Genomic DNA, 23,524 nt, shown 5'->3' with positions numbered 1-23,524 from the left:
GGATAAGCAAAACAGGACAAGCCTGACATTATCTCTTTGAAACACCAAAACAGGACTGAAGAGAGAGCATTAAGCCTTGGTGTTAAGTTTAAAGCTTTCCCTCAGGACAAAGGCAGGAATTGCAAAAATTTGGGATTTGTTTTCTTCTACTTTGTTTATTCCAGCAGACTGAACTCCAAGACACAGTTACCATTTGCACACATTTAATCAGTTACAGCTACAGGAATCATGCAGCCTTTTATGCATTCTTTTCAGTCCTGCAGCTTCTTCTTTTTATGTCTTCTCATGCTCTTTTTACTTGTTAATTGCTTAGCCTCTATATATATTGACCAAGTACTTGAGCTCTAAGTATAAACATATCTCATGCTGTAGACCTTTAAATGCTCTATTTGGAAATGTCCTGCTTAGAGACAATAGAGCCACAGCCCTGCAGTTCAGAGCTTCTTCAGCTCTTTGAGCCACTGTCAGTCTGCTCATTACTGATCTGGCTGTTTATGAGCCACACAGAAACTTTGGTTGGCACGGCTACAATAATCCGGGTCCAGGCTCTTCAGGGCGTGCTTCGTGTGTGTATCAAGCCAAGTGTTTTAATAAGGTGATCCTGATCCTGTAAGCACAAGTGCAGCTGTGCGCATCTTCTGAAATGACTGGTCTACAGGAGACCTGACCAGATAAAATTAGTTTTTTCAAGGTAAACATGTATCTCCAGTAAATATGCATTATTCCAGTAATAAGCCAAGGCTTCAGGTGCGGAAGGTCCTGCAGTATATCTTCCCTTTACCTGCAGCCTTTCCCAAGCACGCAACTAGCTATGCAGGCCGCAGTTGTGCCTAATCGTGGCCCCATGCTGACCCAAACCTGCCTGGCTTGGAGGTTACACTCCTGTTGGTACATGGAATCTACAGACCCGGCAAGAAGGTGGTTTGGCTACCGAGGACTCTGCCAAGGCTGGGACCCAGGGCAGTGGCCTGTGTCCTTGTTGCCTCCTGGCCACCTGCAAGACATCTCTTCCTGCTCCGTGAGGGCGGCTCCCCGCAGGCTTGATTTAATCACCCCAGGAGCTCTGACCTAAAGCCTAGGCAGGAACTGAGGAGAGGGGAACTCATTGCGATGGATGAAGTGATTTTTGAGCAGGGCACGTGGGCAGGAGAGGTTAAGCGTCACAGTCGAGGAAAACGTCCAAGGAGGTCCTAAACTGGTCTTTTCCCTCCCTGCTCAGGTCTCCTCTCTTCACATCCAGCCCCTGAAGAGCCGCCTGAGGGAGCGGGCAGGGTCCTTCTGCTGAGCCCGGCTCGGGCGCTTGAAACCAGGGGTCCCTGCCCCCCTCTTCGCTCGGCTCGCACGGCACCAGCCACGCCCGCAGACCTCGCCGGATCTCGGGACCTTGCGTTTCGCAGGAAACGAAAAGAACAAAGGGGCTGAGCCCGGGCCCAGCGCGGGGCAGGAGGGAGACGCCCCCGGCTAAGCACCGCCCTGCGGTCCCGGGCTGCGTTGGGCTGCAAGCGTCTCTTCTCTGGCGGTGCCGCGAGGCTGCGCGCGTAGGGTGAGGCGGTGGGCGAGGCGGAGGCGCTGCGTGCGGAGGGTGAGACGGCGGGAGAGGTGGAGGATGAAGCAGAGGGAGAGGCGGTGGGTCAGGCGGTGGAGCTACGCGCGGAGGGAGCGGCGGGGGCGCAGCGTACGGCGGCGCAGCCTGTGGCGGGAGCGGCGGCGCCCCTGAGCAGCGGAGCGGAGGCGAGCGGCGTTGCCTGTCCGGCGCGGCTCCGCAGGGGCTTTGGCTCTCGCAGGGTGGGTTGTTTTTTTTTCAGAAGTGTTTTAACCTGTTGCAGTGGGCGGTCGGAGGCTTTGCTTTAGGAAAGGTGTTTGAGTGTTGCGGTAAACTTGTGAGACGGTGTTTATCTCCCTCTGCCTTCTGTTCGGTTCAGTCTCCCTACTGCGGAATTAAGCTTTGCTGTTTCTTTTGAGCTTGTGGGACCCTCGGAGGCTGAGGACGGGAGGCTGAGCCCTTGTTCGCTGCAGATCGGGCGATGCTCCCTTTCTCTGGTGTTCTGGAAGTCGCCGGCCAGGGCTGGTGCTGCCCCAGGGTGTTGCTTGCCATGGCTCTTTCCCAGCTGCCTTTGCTCTGTGTCTTTTAGCATGTCATCAGTCTGACAGGTCCATCCTGGTCCTGCACAACACTCAATGCTACCAAAGGTAGGCTGTGATGGAGAGAGCAGGGCATGCTTCTTCTGAGCTGTTGCTGAGCTCAACAGAAACTAGAAAAGCTGATGCAAAAGTTTCAGCGTATTTAGATTCTCTGAGGAAGTTTGTGTGCCTGAGTAGGACAAGCAGTCCTTGATCTGCAGTTCCTTGGAAGCTGAGTAGTATTTGGGGCAGTACCACTCATGCTCTACCTGAGACTTCTGGTGACAGATCGCTGTTTAAGGCATAACACTGGCTTGTGTAGGTTGGTCTTGGCTCTGGTATGCTACAGCTACTCTTAGGTGCCAGTACTTTGAGTTGGATGTCCTTCCTGGAAGCTTGTGTTGTGAGTTGGGAGGAGTTGGCACCTTTTGAGCTCCTCCATGTAACTATCTTGAGGTCACCTGCTTACTTTGTAGTTTCCTGATAACATCTTTGAATTCCTGTCCTGGACATCTTGCTGTCTACATGCTGTGGATCTGCAAAACCCATGTTTTATTCTAAACTCTTAGATAGGCTGTTTGGCCTATGTTTTTTTTTAAATAATGGCTTACCTTCTCTGTGGAGTTTGCCTGCGGTGGAGGAAAATGACTCCCCCAGTTGCCTTTTAAAAGCCCTGGCAATCCTTGCTATATGGTGGGTCCAGTAAAGAATAAGAACGTGCCTTTGCTATGTGCTTGAGATAATGTCCCATGTATGACATCTCATTTTACTCTGGAGTCTGAGGTGGTTAGTCTGTCTTAACTTCTGTGGGAACTTAACAGTCAAGTTTTCTTTCTCCCATCTCAAGGCAGGTGTATTAAAGGAGGATTTGCTCAGCGCAGGGAGCAGAGTACTGACTATGAGGAAGTTCAAACAGCCCACTTAGGGCTGTGGTTCTACTTTTCTTGGATCTAATACAAAAATCATCTTCTTAGTTAACAAGCGATGCCAGTTTGGAAGTGGACTAGACAGTGAGGGGTTCTCTTCAAGTACAGAAGGGCGCACACAGCCAAAATCTTGGCTATGTGAAGCCTCTGAAAGTTTATATGGGTGAGTGTGAGAGATTCTTCAGCAAGGGAGTGGAAGAAAACTGCTTGTATTCCCTTGTCAAGCAAAAATGCTAGGTGGGAGTGGCTGATAGAGTGCTTTCTGTCCCTTTAGGAAGTTTCCAGCAGTTGTATTAAACTATTTCCAGCTCTAAAAGTTGTAGCACAACTCTGTCTGTCTGTTCCCATTGCACATATACAGACCAGGCAACAACTGCCTTGGTCTTCAAACAAACCTGAGGAGGTTGACTGGTGAGCTGTGTCTCCTCTAGTTGGATCATCCCACAGGTGAATTCGCTTGTTCCTTCTACAAAGTTTTGCCTCTGCTGTAAGTAGCACGTTGGACTACTTGTTATACACAGGAGGATAATGTGTTCTTACGTGTATTTATACATGTAAGATCTCAATCACCATGCATATGTGTGTGGCAATCTATCCTGTCTGATGTTTCCACATGATTTGGTCACATATAAAGCAATCATATTGTTCCTTTGTTTTTCCTGTACCTTCTGTTTAAGATGGAAGCTTGGAAAGATAAAAAGTAGATGGACTGACTGAAAAACAAAAAGGGGGATCTTTGCTTTTCCATGTCCTCGTTTACTTCTACTATCCCTAGTGGCCTTGCCAGTCTTGCTCTTGACACCTCCTGAAAAAATGCACTCTAATCCTCCGCTCTGGTTTCTGCTCCTGGGCTTGACACTGGGATATCTCCTCTTCCTGACAGCTGGGGTCATGGGAAGCCTGAGAGGGAATGACTTCTGGAAATCAAGGCTCCTCTCAGCTTCCCTGGCTGTGAGGAATAGAAATCTTAGTCTCCCTGGTTGTTTAAAAACCTTCGAGATCCTGAAGATGAAGACCAGGTCTCCTTCTGTTTCAATTGCTTATCCTTCCTTTCAGAACCTGAATGTGATTTTTCCTTTCCAAAGCCAAAAAGAAGTTTGCAGTGTCTCTGTTTGTAAAATCATCCCCTTTTCCCATTCTCTTTTGCATGCGCACTTTGGCAGAGCTTTCCCCCGCAATGGTGATGATTTTCCCAGTCTGTGAGAAATGTGCTTTTCCCTGCTACCCCATGCCTGAAGCCAGGGTGTGGAGGGAGAAATGACGCATGTCAGGGCTGCAGAATGGAGATGAAGTGTTTTGTAAGTTCTGCAGAAAGCACCTCATACCATCCCTTCCCGTGGCACAAACCCCATTCACTGCAAGGCCCTCTTGGCAAGCATCAGCACTGTAATAACAGCACTGCTGGTGGGTGCCATCCTTGCCAGTGCTCTGCTCTGTCCTACCTGCCAGACTCCTGCTTGTGATCTCAGCAGCCTGGCATCCCAGGCAATGAATTCAATAAGTCCTATTAGTCCTACAACTGCACAGTAATAAAATTACTGTTTTGCACTCCTGTTAGTGCATGGCAGAGTAAGGTGTGTTTTGGGGTCTGGGCCTCAATCTGGTATGGCCTCTCAGTGCTTAGTTCTAACCTCAGTTATTCTTGCTGGTGGAGTGCTTGAGGCTCTCCATTCTGAGCTGGAAAAACGCTGTACATCTTGATAGGTGCATTTCAGACAGCAGTGCAGTAAGCTTGACCTGGGCCTTAAGCTATAGCTGGCTCAAAGAAGAGTATAAACATAAGTAGCTGCCATGACGTGCTAGCTGGGGTCTTCAGAAGTTACTAGTATTGATATAACACATAAATATATACATTGATATATGTGTGTGTGTGTATTTCATGCATAGTTTTGAATGCCAGCAGTGTTGGACGCTAGTGGGGCCAGAATACTGGTTTAGTGGCATAAGGAAGGACGTCAGGAATTACATTCTGTGGAGATCAACAGAAGGGCCCTTGAAAACTGTTTAAATTCATTTGAGTGAATGACAGCCACTGTCAGCAGCGTACAGCCAAGCAAATGCAGATCACACACTGTATGTATTGCCTGCATCCATGTAGGTGGCCGTGGATTTGCTTTCTCTACATGCTGAGCATTTGTGTAAGAGGTGAGGGCATCCCAGTGAAGGACTGAAGGATGTGGGATGTGGCATGGCATCTTGAGAGAGGTGGAAATGAGATGTATGGGAGATGAGAGGGAATGTTGCTCAGACCTACATGTTTTTCCTGGCAGCAGTAATGAGGCCTTGCAAGGAAAAACTGAGCCAGAAGTAGGGCGACCTAAAATGTTTGGCATTGACTGTTGTTTCTTATCTATTAGTAGTAGCAGATCTGAAAGCAAAAGGAGCAAAGATCACTTTTACAACTTAGGTACTCTTTCCTTTTATAGGAAAGAAGACAGAGCAGCAGGGAGCTGGGGCGGTGGAAAGAGCTGTGAGGCCCTGTTTAAGTACCCATGCATCAGAGGAGTTTGTCCCTGTAGCTGCAAAGTGGAAGGTGCATGTTCCTAAGAAGCTGTGGAGTTGGGCAGCATGTTTCCCCGATGTCTTTGACACTGTACGAGAGAGGCAGATTGAGAGGAACGCATGCCACCTGGGGATGCGTGAGAAATCTGGCTGTGCTATACAGTTGGGTAAAGTATGTCTGATATCTTGTCCTAGAGCGTTTCTGCCCCTGTCGGGGAGAAGTAGGCAGGAGGAAGATCAAGCAGATAATTACTGTTTGGCACTCGTGATACTGTGTGGCAGAATAAGAGGAGTGATTTGGGGCCTGAGCCAAGTTTGAGTATGACCAGCTTGCTCCATGTTTCTAACCTAAGTCAGGTGGTTATGTATGGCTCTGCAGTCTGAGCTGGAAAAGTGCTGCCTGGGTCAGAAGATGTGTTTCAGGCAGTAATGCAATAACCTCAGTGTGGGGTGAAAGGGCAGCTGGCTCCTCTGCAGAAGTGTGTAAGCATGAGTAGCTGCTAGTGGGGGCAGGGTTCTGGTCTAGTGGGATGAGGAAGGACAATCAGGAATTACACTTTGTGACGGTTAATGGAGGGTCCATGGAGGTGCTTTAAATACAAGTGTATGATTTACCATTGTAGCTGGAGTATCAACAATGGTTTCTTTTGCGTCTTCACTCATGAAATCCAGTTAAAATTAGGACTAAGAGTGGTTTGGTGTAGGCTTTTCTTGGAGAGAGGATTCTATTTTGTGTTAAGTGGATCACATTTTGAGCCTTGCTGATCTGTTACCTGTCAGAGCAAAAGCCATGTGCCTGTGTGGTTGTGTTTTCAGGAAGTGTTCTGATCCTCAGCGACCACCACACTGCAACTATAAAGAAAATAAGGAGAAGGGTAGGTTTGGTCAAATTTATATGCTAACAGAGCCAGCTGGCAGATGTCAGCCACGCTGGCATTTCTGACATGCCAGCCGATAAGTGTGACTTCTAGAGTGCTGGAGGAGGCAGGCGTGAGTCATGGGTTGTGAATGTCAGTATTTCTTCGTAGCTTTGGTGGAATCCAGAAGGGAGGAATTCTTATCTCCTCCCACGTAACTCTGGAAATAGAGGTGATTTGTTCTTTTCCTCTGTGATGGCTGTAAGCTGCATGCAAAGCTCCCAGGAAGGTGATAGGGAGCTGCATGTGTAATCACAGTGGTATACGGCAGGTGTAGAAGTGCAGGCACCAGACATGTGTGGCAGGCACTACCTTGGAGTGGCCAGCTCTGGACTAAGAAGGGGTCTTGGGTATGAGCATTGAGGATGTGTAAGGAGAAGTGTTGAACTTCATGCTTATGGGTTCAGCTGCTGTAGCATGGAAGGGATGAGTCCACTCCTGTGTGGAAGCACAGTTTGCTGAGGAGTGGAGCTGCCAGCAAGGTGGAGGCTGTGGGTGGTTGCAGCTACCCCTTGCAGTAGTGCTCTTCTGTCTTCTCAGGAGAATTAGATTAGGTGAGAGGTCTGCCAGAGGCGAGATGAAAGGTTTCATGTGTTCTTCAATTTACCTTGCCCATTTGGAGGGTTCTTGGAAGGACAAATTTCCTGTTATCAGGAGGGCCTCTTTTTATTTGGGGAGGAGGAACTGTCAGGCTAGTTTATGCACCTTTGAGTCCCAGTTTGCTGGGTTTTTTTCTCCTTCCCAAGTGGGGAAGGAGTATAAGCATCCTGCTGAGCTCCTGTGCTGTATGTGGGGAATGAGGCTGTGCTCAGCCCAGTGAGATGGAAAGCCTAACAAAAAGTGTCTGTGTCCATTGTGTGCTCCACAGAACTTAAGCTCCAGTGTGTCCCGAGACAGGGAAAAAGGTAGTTTAAACCACTGTACTTACAGCATGAAAAAATCGTGGTTGCTGACTTCACTGGGCTGTTTGCTCTCCGAGGTTGATCAGGTCCCGGAGAAGCATGGATCCTTACTCACAGGTGTGCTGTCAGAAGCCTAGAAGGAAGGAAACACAGAGAGTTGCAGAGAAAAAACTCTTTCAATGAGGTAATGAGCTTTACTTTGGCTGCATCTGTCTCCATGTGGAAGAAAACCCCTTTGTAGAAGAATGGGGTTTTATTGTTTGCTGCTTCATCAGAAATTATAGCAAGTTCTTAAGAAAAAAAGGAGAGGCGGAAGCCAACTTAGATTAAAGCGCTGAGAGTATCCAAATTAAATTATCATATATTGGTTTTATCAACATAATTCTTATCACCAGTATATTTACAGCTTTGTAAGTGGGAAGCTGTTTTCCCTGTGTACAAAGTGCACAACTTTGATCAGCCAGTTTTTGACACTGATAACCCTGTCTGGCCTGCCTAGATCCCATCTCCCTGTATTACCCTGACCAAATATCTTTTCAGTTTCCCTGTGTCTGTGCAGATGGTAGTGGTTATCAGGTCAGATGATGCTGCCATATGTGCATATACCACTGCAGTTGAGGAGTTAACTGAGTGGCAGGAAGGTGTCTTCGACACCAGAGCCCTCACTGCTGAAACACCCTTTTCTCTGAGGTCAGTAAGAGAAGGATTATTTTCTGTGTCAGAATTGCCCTCATTACTTTCAGTGTGAAGTTTATCTCAGTTCTTCAAAGCCAAGAAGTTACTTAGAGTTTTCTGGGTTCCTGGGTCCCTTGATATCCTAGCGGGGACCTAATTTTTGCAGTGGGCATGTGGTACTGACTGCAGCTGGGGTCAAAGTGAAGGCAGTTAATCAGTTTTTGTAGAAACTTTTGACTGTGCTGTTTCTGGATTCTCTGAGTGTTTTTTGCTTTTAATGCTTAAGAACTTAGTAAGTGTCTTAACCTACAAGTGAACCGTGCTGTGGACTGCTTTTCCCCTCCTGCTTGCTAATGGACTGGGGTGCATTGAGAGATAGATAAGTCTGCCCAATACCGGATATTTGCTGCTTTTCTGTCTCTTAACATGCGGAGGAAAATGTTTTGCTGCTTTCTGCAGAGCTCAGAGAAGTAGTCTGAATACTGAGTATGTGCCAGTAACATTCAGAGAGGCTCTCAAGGGAATAAAATTTGTTTTTTTCCCATGTCCTGAAGTCTTCTTGACTCTCTCTGGTAGTTCAGGGTATTCTACGGCTGTAGAAGGGACTGCTTTTAGTCTTCAAAATGCTGACTTTTAAAATAACAAATCAGATGAGATTATATGGTCTGTCTTGACTTGAAAATAGTCCTCCAAGGCAGGGTGGGGGGCCCTGGGAGGATTAAGTTTCAAACTCGTTTTAGGCTTTCCTTTAATGAAGCTTGTTCATACAGCATTAAGGTAACCTGGGCATGGGTTGGTGGAGAAATCCCCTGCTGGATTTCCTGGCTTTGTTTGAAGTCCAGCTGGTTTGTGCTGGCATTTATTACAGAACCCTTTTCCAGTTACTTGCTTCTGTCAGCTCTAAATGAGCCAGATGATACACTGAGACAGACTTGCCAAAGTTTCTGTAGTGATTGTAGCTCTCTACCCTTCACAAAGAGCTGTCTTTTGCCTGTTTTATCTGAAGCAGTGGAGAGGACCTGAGCAAGCCCATATCCTGTTGCCTCTGTGCAGGTCTGTATTCAGACCCATGGAGCGAGGTGTTTCAGGGTAGTGATGGACAGCCTGAGGCTGGGAGATTTCTTTAGAATTTGTTGGTGTGTGCTCTGGGGTCAGGGACTTCTTTTTTTCTTTCTTCCTGTCCCCAGCCCTGGCGAAGGGCCAACAAGTAATTGCCTTGAGGACAGCTCTTGCCTCCCAGTTATTTATTCACATGCTGGTGCCTCCCTGTCAAGTTTGCAGGCTGGTCTAAAAACAGCTGCATAAATGGCTTTGGTGGAGTCATTAAAACCTGCTACACAAGAACCGGGAAGGAGGAGGAGTGTTTTATTTTTGGCTGGAGGTTGTTTAATTTTTGTGGGAAGAATGATCCTTTCCGAATCAGCTTTTAGCAGCATGGATTAAGCATTGTTTCCAGAGTTGCTCCTATAGCAACAGGAGAAAGACAGCTCCTATGAACTTGGTCTCACAGCTCTGGGAAATGAAATGTCATTTAATTTGCCCTTGACTGTACTTGATATTTGATCTGACTCCAGTGAAGTGTTTTTAGCTCTGGAAAGGAATACTCCTCAAAGCATTCAGTGATTGCTCCAAAACACCCTTGGGGGTGTGGATGTTGGGGATATATAAGGACTGATGGTCAGAAGATACTTAGCCATTCCTGGCACTACTATTGGTGTAGTGGGTGATTCCAAGTGTGAGAGAGTTCCCACTTGAGGTGGCTGCCATGGGTAAGAAGGGGGTCTCCCGAAGATGTCATGGGTATCTCTGTAGCTACCATGCTGAGATGAGAGCTGCTGTTGCCCAGTTATGTGGCTGTGTCATGTTCCCATTTCTGTTGGAGTGCTGGGGTGCAGCAGAGTGCATGCCCCATTGCAAGGACCACAGGTACCAGCTCTGTTGCTGACATGCCCAAGATGTTTTCTCTGGCATGGCTGGCACCACTCCTGAGCTAATCAGCAACAGGGTTGACGTGATAAGGCCATTAACCTTAGTTTCCACTGTCAAGTACCTTCTCAGCTGCTTTTAAAATATGATCTTTGTGGACATGAAACTGAGGCACGCTGCCTCAGTGGAGATCTGTGGGCTGACTTTCTGCTTGTTTATGCTGCAGAAATTGTGAACGGGAGCTGCCTACTCAAAGCAAAATGAGCTTTGTACAAAACCTAAAGCTAGTTCCAGCTTTTTGTGCATTCCTTGCTTTGCACTGTCTGCAGTCTTGGGTGTCTTGGGCACAGGCATGATGGTGCTAACAAGTAGCTTGAAAACTTTGCTTTTTACAGCTTTGTGTTCTGGCAATGGTCTTCCACAGGATAGAACAGCTTGGTGGATGGAGGATGGGTATGGAGATGGGAGATCAAATCACCGCTGGCAGAGTCACTTGATCTCTCTGTGCTCCTATTATAACATGCTACCATTTTTTTCCTGGTTGGGATGATTTGTTGAGACAAAAGGTCTTTCGCGGAGTGAGATTGTAGAACGCTGTATCAGAGAGGCTAGAAATTTACCCCTGGTGACACATCAGTTGCTTGCCCTCTCCCAAAAGCTGCTGCAGCTGCTGCTGGTATTTTTGACAGCAGGATTTAAGGTCCACCAAGTTTGTGAGCATAATGAGTTGAAGACGATGGTCTGCCTTGGGATATGCACTTGATACTGTGGGTAGGTAGAAAATCTACCAGCTTTTAGCTAGTCACCCTTTTGCTGCAGAGACTTGTAGAGAATGAAACTGGAAATAGTTCTGCAGCCAAATTTTGAGTGGCTGTGCACTACCTACAACGCAGCATATGTTCTTAGGTTAGTTTTTGCCCTGAGCTCAAACCACTATTTAAAATCCCAGCTATGTGTAGAGACTGAACAAATGGTTTTCATGGTGGCATTGTTTGGAGAGCGGTTTGAATTTATGTACAGAATTGCCTGAATAGAGTTTGTGGGGGCTGGGAGGATTGTTATCCTCACTTATTTTTTAGTGCTTGTTGGCTTGGTCCCCGTACTGGCATGGCTACAGGGTAGGGACATTTTGTGAGTACTCCCTGAAAACGCTGAGGACCCAGTAGCTTCGCTTCCGAGAGCAGAGCTGAAAATGAATGTAATGAATAGGGAGATGAAGAATAGGAAGGGATCAGGCTGAAAGCTGATTCTGCACAAACTGTTTTGTTTAGAAATGTGTTTTAGTGCTACTGGTAAGTTCTCCACTGCAGACAAAGCCCTACTTGCAAAAAAAAAAAAAAAAAAAGAGGGCCAGAACCACCCTCCAAGCCGCACAATACCCATTGAACAGTTGGCAAAATAGAATTTAAAATACCAATAGCGGGCTGCACTGAAGAGTTTCTTGTCTGTTGGCTAATCCTGGCCTGTCTGAACTACTGTTCCTCATAGTGGCAAACCCTCATTGCTATGAGCTCTCTGCAAACACATTCCAGGCACTAGTTTCTGGTGCTTGGAGTGAGAGAAAAGAGATGGTTATTGTTCCTGTCCTCAGTTCAATAACTAGTTAAGTGGTTCTTGTGTATGAATAGTGTAAAGTGCTTTGGGAGCCTTCAGGATAAAGGAAGCCTTATGGAATAAAAGAGTATGTTGTTTGACACAGAAGGAGCTTCTATTGGTCACACGGTGCATGCTGGTCTCTGATCTGCCTTCCAGCTCCCGATGGGGATTGGGTGCTTGGAGGGGGGCTATTTGCTTCCCTGGTTATCCACTTCTGGGAGCAGCAGACAGGGCATTTCTGTTCTCAGGATGTGGCTGGCTGCATATGTTTTGTTAGGACCAGAAAGCCCTGTGAAGGGTTTTTTGTTTGCTTTGTAATGGAACAGTGCTAGAGCACAGACACATGCAGTCCTGGGCATGCTGGAACACCCTTTTTCTCTCATGCTTTCTTTTTCTTAATGGCTGTGAAATTGGTTTTACGCTAATGTCCCTTTATCCCAAAGCCAGCCATCACCTCACCCAGATGTGACTACCCCTGCTATAGAACAATTTGCAGGTAGGTGTTTGGTGCTGAACATTAAATCCTTGCTGAGTTTGAAATTTATGCTTATTCTTATTTATGCTTCAGTAAGTCCTTCCGCAGGGGAGTGAACAGTCTTGAGAAAATGAGCAGAAAGGTTAAGGGCTCTTGAGAGACAGCTCTTAACTCAAAGAACAGACGGCTTCTTGGGTGCATTAGGCACACAGTTCTTCGCTGGATACCTAACTCATCAAAATTAGCAGAGTTAACGATCTACATCTCTCTTGAGGAGTCTACTCAAAACACAGCAGCTTGAGTCAGGGTAGAAGAAGGGAGGAATTTAGCAGGTGTCCCAAGGGTTGACAGCAGAACTGTGATGTGCCTGTGGGGATGATGCCTAGACCCAGAGGGTGTTGAGGTGAGATCCTCCCAAACTCCCAGGCTGGGATCTTGCTTATCGTCAGGTTCTTCAGAAAGGTCTTCTCCCAGCTGAGAGGTAGATCCAAGCAGGATCTGCCAAAGATGGCCAAGAGAACTTACTTCTTGTTGATTGCAGATGGCTGAGTTGTCTCCACATCTCCCAGAACCACCGTGCACATTCCTGGTAGGAGCATGAGATATGGGTTAAAAATGTTGCTTTGTATTCCTCACTTCTCTGCAACCCCTAAAAGGCTCTGGTGGAGATCCTTTTGTGTTAGGTACCGTACGGCCAAGGAAGATGACTTCATGCCCTCAGGAGCACATAATCAGGTTAGACAACAGGCAGGAGATAAATGAAGTTTCCAAGCTGTGGTCTGGAGAATTCAGCAGTGCTAAATGAGTTTGGCTTCCAAGTGAGGAGTCAGGGAGGAGGGTTTTGGACCAAAGTCTGTTCTGTGTGTCTGTCCCATACATGGCAATTTCTGAGAAGAAACGTGTTTGCCACACTAGATGTCTGGCTCATGCTTTGCTTTCTCCCCAGCCCTAGAGGCACAAGTACTTTGACTTTCTCGCATGTTCCAACATGCTGAGATGGAAAGCAAGGTGTTCAGCTTTGCATCCTAGGCCTACTTTCCCTTCTGAAAGAACAAGAGTGTGGGAGCACCATGAAGCAGATGGATAATGGTAGGACACAAGGGCTGCTTGAGGACAGTTTGGGCCCAGCCTCAGGACTGAGGATGCTTCAGAGCTATTGCTTGCTTTGCAGGTGACTGCACTGCCTGTGCCTTCCCTTCGTTCTCCAATTCCTCAGAAAGCTCCCTTGTTTGGTCTTTAATTAATGATTGCAGGGCTCTGTTTGGCCTGCTTCTCAGTGGCTCAAGTGCTGGGCTTTCCACTGTTGCTCTCAAGAAATGTTTTCGTGGTCTAGAGGCTACATATTAATGTGAATAAACAAGTTTCTGTTTCTTACCAGAGCATTCCTTTTCATAAGGAATGGAAGCAGGGGTAGTCCAAGCTGATTATAAATAAAGGTGTGTCGCCCATACTATGCCAGGTAAAGGCCTGCAGGAATCTCCCCTTTAAGATAATAGGAAGTTTAAATGGTTATGAATTGTGTTACATTTAATCTGCTAATGAAAAGTAACTTTTTTCTCTTGCCGGGTGGTTTGCAAACACCCTATTATCCCATCCAGGTGAGTCAGGGAGTATTTACTGCTTCCATATCCCAGTATGGGCAATAGGTGAGAGTTTAAGCCCTAGGCTGTGAACTGAGTTAGTGTCAGGGTGTAGATCGAAAGATCGTTATTTCAGTATCCAAACAGACAGGTTAGGGAGGAAGAACTGCTATTCTCTTCCCCTTTTCATCCTGCTGCCTGCAATGCCAATGGAAACAGATTGCAGGGAGAATTGAACCTGCCTGCTCTGGTGCAGGTGTGGTGGCTGAGGATGTGGCAGATTGCAAAAAGTTCAGGATGCCTTATCTTAGAAAAGCAGGGAAGAGGGGGAGAGGGGTTGGGGATGCTCGAGGCCATTTTCCACATTTCAGCCTCCACAGAAATGACAAGCCATGAGACGACACACCAAGGTTGGAGGGGTGGGGTGTTAGCACGCGCCCTTAGGCTGTTGGTCTGCAACATGCTGCATATACTGCGTCACATTTGAAGCCTTACCAAGAGGAGCCAGGGGCTTCCAAGGTAATAGGAGCCAACAGGGAAACACCAGTGAAATGCCTCAAAGGAATTAATGGGTGTTTGTCTAAAAAGCTGATGCGGCAGACAGCTCAGCCAAAGCGCTGCACTGCTAGAAAGCTAAAACCCGATTGCCATTACTGAAGCTTGATGAAATGAATCCCATGATAGGAGTGCTGCTGTCGATGGCTACAGGCTGTTCAGAAGGGACGGACAAGTAAGGAGGGGTGAAGAGGTTACCTTCTATGTCAAGAAATGGATAACGTGTCCAGAGCCATCTCTGAAGAATAGCCATGAGTAGTTTGAAAGCTTATGGATAAGAATGTATAGAGAGACCAGGCCAACAAGTGGAACCTTATGGTTGGTGTTCACTAAAGGCCACCCAATCAAGGGGAACTCTTACTGCAGCTACAGGAGGCGTTGTGCTTACAGGCTCTCATCCTGCTCAGTAACTTCAACCACCCTTACATGTGCTGGAAAAGTAGCATGGCAAACCAGGAGACGCCTGGAGTTCATTGAGGATAACTTCTTAAGCCAGGTAATAGACAGCCCTACCAAAGGGGATGCAGTATGGGGCCTGTTGGTCACCAGCACAAGGCGGGTAAATGGTGATGTCAAGATTGGAGGCAGCTGGACTGCAGTGGTCATGCATTGGTGGAGTTCACAGTCCTGAGGGACATGGGTCAGGTGAAGAGTAAAGTCAGGACTCTGAATTTTAGGAAAGCAAGCTTCCAGCTGTTCAAAGAGTTAGTCAGCAGGACCCCCTGGGAAACTGTTCTTGGGGACAAGGGAGCAGAACAGAGCTGGCAGATCTTTAAGGACATTTTCCATAGACTGCAGGAGCTCTCAATCCCCACGTTTAAGAAATTGGGAAAGGAAGGCAAGAGACCAACATGGATGAGTCAAGACCTGCTGGTCAGACTAAAGGGCAAGAAGGAAGTGCACAGAGCGTGAAGGAGGGACAGGTTCCTGGGAAGAGTATAGGGTTGTTGCTGGGTTGTGTAGGGATGGGGTCAGGAAGGCCAAGGCGCAGCTGGAGCTGAACTTTGCAAGGGATGCAAAGAATAGTAAGAAGGGCTTCTGCAGGTATGCCAGCCAGAAAAGGAAGGTCAAAGAAGGCATACTTCCATTGATGAGCGTGACTGGGAAACTGGTAACAACAGATGAGGAGAAAGCTGAGGTACTCAACAACTTTTTTTTGTCTGTCTTCACTGGCATCCTTTCTTCCGTGAGCTTTCGAGTGGATGGACCTCAAGGCCGGGACTGTGGGAACAAAGTACCTCCCACTGTAAGAGAAGATCAGGTTTTGACCACATGAGGAACCTGAACATACATAAGTCTGTGGGACCCAATGAGATGCATCTCAGAGTCCTGAGGGAATTGGCTGATGCAGTTGCCAAGCCTGTCTCCATGATATTTGAAAAGTCATGGCAGTCAGGTGAAATTCCTGGTGCCTGGAAAAAGGGAAACATTGTACCTGTTTTTAAAACAGGTGGAAAAGATGACCCTGGGAACTTCCAGCCTGTCAGCCTCATCTCTGCCCCCAGGAAGATCATGGAACAGATCCTTCTAGAAGCTATGCACATGGAGGACAGGGAGGTGGTTGGAGTCAGCATGGCTTCACCAAGGGTGAGTCCTGCCTGACCAACCTAGTGGCCTAGTGGAGTGACTACATCAGTGAACAAGGGAAGAGCTATAGATGTCATCTGTTTGGACTTCAGTAAAGCCTTTGACAGACACACACGCACACCCTCCCCCCCCTTCTCTATAAGTTAGAGAGACATGGATTTGATGGACAGACTGTTGGGTGGATGAGTCACATCTAGAGTATAGCGGTCAATGTCTTAATGCCTGGCTGGAGATCAGTGGTGTGTGCTGTCCCTCAGGGGTCCATATTGGCACCAGTACTGTTTAATATCATCGTCAGTGACATAGACAGTGGGATTGAATGTACCCTCAGCAAGTTTGCAGATGGTACCCAGCTGAGTGGTGTGGTTGACACACCTGAGAGACAGTTTGCCATTCAGAGGGACCTGGACAAGATTGAGAAGTGGGTCTATGTGAACCTCACTGCGTTCAACAAGGCCAAGTGCAAGGTCCTGCTATCAATACAGACTCAGAGATGAAGAGGTTCAGAGCAGCCCTGTGGAGAAGGACTTGGGGGTCCTCGTGGCTGAAAAGCTGGACATAAGCTGACAAAGTGTGCTTGCAGCCCAGAAAGTCAACCATATCCTGGACTGCATCAAGAGAAGTGTGACCAACAGGTCGAGGAAGGTGATTCTGCCCTTCTACTCCGCTCTGGTGAGACTTCACATGGAGTACTGCATCCAGCTCTGGAGCCCTCAGCGCAGGAAAAACATGGACCTGTTGGAAAGAGTCCAGAGGAGGGCCACAAGAATGATCAGAGGGATGGAACACTTTTATGAGGAAAAGCCGAGAGATTGGGGTTGTTTAGCCTGGAGAAGAGAAGGCTCAAGGGAGACCTCATTGCAGGCTTTCAGTACTCCAAGGGGGCTTATAAGGAAGGTAGGGACAGGCTTTTTTGCAGAGTCTGTAGTGGTAGGATAAGGGGTAATGATTTTAAAGTAACAGAGGGTAGATTTAGACTTACATATAAGGAAGAATTTTTTTATGATGGTGATGGTGAAATGCTGGAAGAGGTTGCCCAGAGAGGTCATAGATACTCCATTCCTGGAAACATTGAAGGTCAGGTTGGGTGGAGCTCTGAGCAACCTGATGCAGTTGAAGATGTATCTGCTCATTGCAGGATTGGACAAGATGGCCTTTAGAAGTCCCTTCCAACCCACAGTGTTCTATGATAAGTGTAGTAAGATTTTAGAGCAGTAACTCCTCTGTTAAGTTTGAAGACACCTTTCTTGGCTTCTTAATTATCTGGGGGGAATTCTGTGCATTTATACTGTGAAGCTGAAGCCTCGCTCTCGGAGGGCTGGCAATGGTGTCTGAATTCAGGGAGGCTATTATCCAGCAGAGCCTGCCATGGTCCTTAGGAACTGTGTCTTGATTATGCTTCAGCAGGGATGGATGGAGAAGAAAATGATGACTTCCTAGCAAGCTTTTTCTCTGCAGAGGCCCTACTCTCCTTCATGCTATATATATCTTGGGGCTCGTAAGCCCTCTGAGCAGAGGATGGAAGTAAACAATGAGTTCCAGTACTGTCTCCTTATCTGTTCCCTCTTCCTGGGCTAGGAGCAATGATCGTTTTGAGGCAATAACACCAGCTTCACACTGCACAGAATGGCCTTTTTCCTGAGCTTTTCATGGACTTGCAAAGGGATCTGAACAGGCTGGACTGCTGGGCCGAGACCAATGGGATGAGGTTTAACAAGGCCAAATGCCAGGTCCTGCACTTGGGGCACAACAACCCTATGCAGCGCTACATTCTGGGGGAAGAATGGCTGGAGAGCTGCACGGAAGAGAAGGACCTGGGGGTGCTGGTTGACAGCCGACTGAATATGAGCCAGCAGTGTGCCCAGGTGGCCAAGAAGGCCAATGGCATCTTGGCTTGTATCAGAAATGGGGTCACCAGCAGGTCCAGGGAGGTGATTCTCCCTCTGTACTCAGCACTGGTGAGACCGCACCTTGAATACTGTGTTCAGTTCTGGACCCCTCACCACAAGAAGGATGTTGAGGCTCTGGAGCGTGTCCAGAGAAGAGCAACAAAGCTGGTGAGGGGGCTGGAGAACCAGTCTTACGAGGAGCGGCTGAGAGAGCTGGGGTTGTTTAGCCTGGAGAAGAGGAGGCTGAGGGGAGACCTTATTACTCTCTACAACTACCTGAAAGGAGGTTGTGGAGAGGAGGGAGCTGGCCTCTTCTCCCAAGTGACAGAGGACAGGACAAGAGGGAATGGCCTGAAGCTCCGTCAGGGGAGGTTCAGGTTGGATATCAGAAAAAAATTCTTCACAGTAAGAGTCATTGGGTACTGGAACAGGCTGCCCAGGGAGGTGGTCGAGTCGCCTTCCCTGGAGGTGTTTAAGGAACGGGTGGATGAAGTGCTTAGGGACATGGTTTAGGGAGTGTTAGGAATGGTTGGACTCGATGATCCAATGGGTCCTTTCCAACCTTGTGATTCTGTGACTTACTTTCAGGCACTTTGCACAAGAATGAACTGTCCTTGTGTGTACACAGCCTTGACAGAAATGTTAGCAGCATTTACAGGATGCAGCTGTGAATATAAAACTGGCCTGACAGCTTCCCACCATCAGAAGGTCTTCACTCTCCCCTCTGCCACAGTTTGGCTCTTCTCTGTTACCCAGTGTATGCTTACCAGTTTAATAAAATGTATTCATAAGTTGTTTTCTGAAATCTGTGCTCCCTATTAAAAGGAGGACTTGATGGCAAAGCTTATTATTGATTATTGGTTCTCAGAATAATCTGTTGACATAGTTCATAATTCTTGGCATCTTTGTTTTCAGCTTTCTGCTTTCCTGAATCCAGCAGAGGATCAAAGCCAGCAGAAAGAGAGGAAGTAGAAGAAAACACTTCAAGAAAACTGAACATTTGCACTCGTGTTGTGAGCTGCTTTGGTGGTGAAAGGTCAGTGTAAAGACCCATGTTGGCTCTCAGTTTGGGGTCGATAATGGCACTTGGTAGTTGTGTAGGTCAGAGCTTTGCAGTTACTCTGCTGGGCGAGCTTTACTTTGTCTGCTTTCTGGCCTGTATGAGATGTGCTGGTAAGTTGATAAGCAGCTGGGAGCCTTTTCTGAGGATGTTCAGTGTTGTAGATAGAGTGGCAGTGGTAATATTTTCATCTTACAGAGACGGAACTTTGAGAGGTCATGATTTCAAAGGTTGGAGTTCAGCCTTGCTGGAGAAGATCTTCAGTCAGTTTGCTGAAGATAATAGGTTATTGGCCTGCACTTGCATTGAACATACCAAGGGGAAGGACATCTGCTTTGTTTGCTAAGAGCTGCCTCAGAGCCAGGGTTATCTGGCCCACCTTAGAGTAGCTGAACCCTGCCCTCCGGGCCAGTAGCAAGCTCACTGGGTGCATGAGGTGGCTGTATTGGCAGGGACTTGCAGCCTTTTGGGAGCTGTGCTTTCATAGCAGCTTAGGTGCAGCGAGATTTCCTGCAGCAAGTCTTTCTTGTGTGTGTTGGCAAAGATGTTATAAGTTACCTAACTTCTGGCATACAAGTTATCTATGAAATAGACGTCACTGATGTATTGGATACCAATCTTCTTGCTATCATTAAAAATCAATGCTTAAAAATAATGATGCTTCTAATGGCCTGGGAGCTGTTTCATTTGCTTTGGCGTTGTTTCTTCCTCATCCATCAGATGCTGCTTTAGGGCAGGTTGTGCAGAAAAAGCCTGCAGGCCTGACTTTCTTTGCTGTTTAATTAAGTGCTGTTACTGTGCAAGTTGAGGCAAACATACCAAGCAACGTCTGTGATGACTAAATGAATGTCTAGCCAGCAGGTGTGTGTGTGTGTGTGTTTGTGCACATACCGTATGCTTTCTGAGCTGAGATGTGGACTCGTGCCTGTATGTGCCGTTGGGCCTGCAAATAAAAATACAGTGGTGTGATGTGGGATAACCAGAGCAAGTCCTGTCATTGAGATTTTAGATAGCTCAACATAACAAAACAGCTGTTTGCACAGTGCTTGTGTTACAGGTACTCAGCACCTGGAACTGGAGACAGACTGTTCAACTTCTAGTGCATTTCTGTTGTCTGTTTTGTCCTAAGACTTCAGTCTTAGTAGGATGAGAGCCCAAGAAAATCAGGCCATGGAATGGTTTTACTTTTGAAGTGACCCCTGCATTGCTTGACAGTCGTGCATTGCCTGTTCTTACCCAGCTGGGAAGTTATGCCTTGCAGTCAGACAAGGAGGGATGAGCTCACTCTCTTTTTCTTTTTTCTTTTTTTTTTTTCTTTTGAGATGTTTGTATGGGTGGATCATCCTTTCCTTCTTGCTCTTCATTTAGGTGCTTTGCTATTACTTCATTCCCTCGTGTCTCACTGTTAGCATCCCATAGTCTTTGATATATTTGAGCCAGCATGCCTTATAAATGGTTGCCAAAATTGCTTTACCAGACAGTTCTGTCATTTATGGATGGGAGTATGGATTTTACTGACTCCAAAAGAGGTAGTTCCAGTTCACTGTCCAAAGCGGCCTGTACTGGCAAAAGCACTTTTGAGACAATTAAATTTTGGGCTTTTAACAGTACCCCAGTCACCTGGAGCCTGTCATGCCTCACAGCTGGCATTCCTTTATCAGCAGGGGTTCTCAATACAGACCCTTACACAACATCACTGAGTCTAGAGAAAGATGAGAGTCCTGCACTGGAGAGGAAGAGTAGAGGCAAAGGACAGACTAAGGACTTGCTGAGGGCCATGTAGGTAGTCTGTGCCAGAGTGGAGAATGGGATTAAAGCTGTTCAACTTCCAGTTTCTTGGATTACCTTTCTAACTGTTGCCCCTCCCAGTTATGTGCAGGTTGTGTCACACTGAGTTTATCCTTGTTTTTTCCTCCCATCTTTGTGTATTTTATTTTAGTCGAAGCATTGTTTCTCCTTGTCACTTACATTGCAAGTTGTGTAGATATAATAGAAATCTGTTGTTGATTTCTGGTGAATTACATAAAAATACCCGTCTTCATTCATATTACTAAACCTTACAGCCTTTATTTCATCATTGCTTCTTTAAATTTACCTTGGTGGGGAAGCTACTGTCTATTGAACTGGACCAAGTGAACTTCATTATGGAAGTGATTTTGGTCTTCTAACCCCTTTTTCAGTTAGCAAAGTGCCTCCTATTGTGTAATTAATATATTTTTATGCATTTGTAAATATACTTCTGTGGCATAGCTTGCTATTTTCTGTCCACTGGAGAACTTGTTTGCAATTAGTGATGTGATGCAGATTAGACCTTTGCCTCTGTGTTTTAAAATAGAATATAACTGTGTCTGTTAATTAATGTTTCTTGGTTTTGCCTGGTTTCAAAAGTGATTCCTGTCACTTCTGAGAGTCTTTTAAAGAGACTGAAGCCAAGAGACCCTGGTCACATCAGTGAATTCAGTGCTGTGGCAAGGATGAACGAACACCTCTGTGCTTTTGAGAGCAGGAGGCTCAGGACCTGAAGTCACCCTTAGTCTGTAAGGCAGGTTGTGGCTCGCCTCTCCACTGCCTGGGCTCTTTGGGAAAGGTGTTTCACTGGTATCTTCTGTGCTTGCTTGCTTTCCCTGAAGACCTATAGCTCCCTGTAGCCTGACTCTTTTTACAGGCTATGGGAGACAGCAGGCTGCCCTATGTGAGACAAGGAGCACAAACACAAGACTTCCAAAAAGAGAGTTTAGAGAGAGCTGCCTTTCCCTGAATAGCTTGCTGGGTGAGTCATTAAGTGTGCAGAGGCAGCCAGTGCCATCAGCCCTGCTCCTGGCTAGGAAGACTAAATCAAACAAGAGACAGCCCTGACTACTCTCTGATTCATGGCCTGCCATCCTTGCGTGAATCACCCTGCTTTATAAACCTGCAGCTGTTCCCTGCCAGCTTTCTGGAAACGGAGAGAACCTCTCCTCCCAGCTATGAAGCCAAGCTGCCTGAGCAGCCTGTACACAGCACTCAGTGTAGCAGAACCAACAGTGTTGGGAATTTCAGGCTGTCATCTGAGGGCAAGTACAGTTTCAGCTGTGTGTCTGCCCAGTCCTCACTCAGAACAAAATGCAGCTCAGTCTGGGATTTATAAGCTCTCAGGTCAGAAGGAAGGACATGATAGCGTCCCTTGCTAGGGCACAGCACCTGCTGGGGTACATGCAAATACCTTTAGTGGCAATTTTTTTTTTTGTGGGGGACATACTCTGAGGGAAAGGGGAATGGTTCCTGAAATCCTCTGGAGCAAGAGGGAAACTGGGCCAAGGAGCCATTCCGTTGTTACTAACACCTGGCTGTCAGTGGTATGAAGCAGGGTCAGTCTCAGTAAACGTGTGGTACATTTTCCTCTGCCTGTGGCCCTGATGTTAGCAGCGGTGGGCAAAAAGCCAAGGGCAGCTCTTAGAGCCTGTTACTGGAGGGCATTTCTCATGTCTGGGCTGAGGTACTTGTTTTGGGTTGTGTGAAGCACGTGTGACTGTGGGAGCTGGCCTTACTGCTGCCTTACTGTTCCTGTACTGTGGCTAAATGAAGCCTCTGGGAGTTGTAAATCTGTCACCTTCCATGAACGTTGTGGTCATGGGGCATCTTCTCAGAATTGAGAATTTACAGATCTGTTCAGTTCATAGGGTGCCACCAGCATCCGTTTGTCCCCACTGCCCAGGACCTTTTTGTGCTGCGGCGTGGTAATTAATCTGAGCATTACTGAAGGTTCTGATCTTTTCTGAAGATAACTCTGAAGAGTTATTCTCCTTGATGTATGCCCCCATCTCAGAGCTGCTCCCTTTGCCAGTGAAACACCTTTTTGCTGCCAACTGTTGCTGCCAGGTGTGTTATTCTAGAGAAAAATGTTTTCTTGTGAAATGGTGGCAGCGCGCAGGCTTTGGTGGGACCACTGACATGTTCTCATCTTTTCCTTCCCTGTTAACTTCAGTGATTAGTTTATAAAGTGCAGGCCTGGCTGGGGTTTTTGAGTGGGCTGGCATGAAGCAAAAGGAAACAGTTCCCTGCAAATGAAATGTGATTTATGCTGCAGGATGGGCAGCTGCTGTTCCTAGCTTTGGTTCGTCTGGGTCAAAATCCAGATGTTAGGAGTGTTGGAGCAAAGATAATACTGATTGACTGACCCAGCCTGATAGCCTGTTGATGTGCAGCCTGGCTGAGTGCACCCCTCGCTCGCTTTCTTTACTGTCAGGTGTTTTGCCAAGGTATATGAGTGTCTGCACTGCATGGATGGTTGCAGCTGCAGTAGGTCCCCGGGGGAAGCTCACATCTCTTGTGGGAAGAAGTTTTGTAACCTAAGTGAGCATGGACTTCATGCCTCTGGCAAAGAGAAGAAGCTACTTGCCTGCCTGCTTCCAGGGAAATTGCTAATATAGGAAAACATTTTACTCTGATATTGGTGCAAGCTGTTTGCATCATTTCCTACTGCTGGCAGAGAAAGAAAAGGATGACTTTTTTAATTGAATGCAGGAGAGGTGCTGTGGATTTGGTTGCACATGTGCAAACTGCCTCACACGGGTGATGCTCTAGGCAGTGCCTTTGTCCTGTCTGCCCAGTCAGGCAGTGGTGGGAATACTTTTTTTTGAGAGGTTCAGACTTTCTGGCATCAACAGGAGGCAGTGAAGTGACATGGAGCTGCTGCAGCTGCAGACCTACTTCTGAGAAACCTGCTGAAGAGTGTAATGGATCTGTAACACTGCACTGGGACTGACCCACAATGAACTTGCATTCATTATGTATATGGCGTTTTATGCTATTGGATTGTCTGAAGCCAGTGGTT

At 47.1% G+C, this 23,524-nt stretch overlaps 1 protein-coding gene across 4 annotated transcripts in view; it reads left to right on the top strand.

The window, feature by feature from the left end:
• The first annotated feature begins 1,390 nt into the window (after positions 1–1,390).
• Positions 1,391–23,524, top strand: part of CD151 (CD151 molecule (Raph blood group)) — a 38,882-nt gene continuing 16,748 nt past the window's right edge. The window contains exons 1-2 of one of the 4 annotated variants that reach the window (XM_054068278.1): positions 1,391–1,543; positions 18,567–18,687. The gene's annotated coding sequence lies outside the window, so the exon portion shown is untranslated. Of the gene's footprint in view, positions 1,583–1,632; positions 1,786–12,042; positions 12,062–18,566; positions 18,688–23,524 lie in introns of those variants that run through there. The other 3 variants (XM_054068277.1, XM_054068279.1, XM_054068280.1) reach the window with 3 other exon arrangements.

The sequence above is a fragment of the Cuculus canorus genome, chromosome 5, assembly GCF_017976375.1.
Source record: "Cuculus canorus isolate bCucCan1 chromosome 5, bCucCan1.pri, whole genome shotgun sequence".
NCBI lineage: Eukaryota > Metazoa > Chordata > Aves > Cuculiformes > Cuculidae > Cuculus > Cuculus canorus.
Note: the sequence above shows the minus strand (reverse complement) of the source record. Positions and strands in the feature narration are given on the sequence as shown.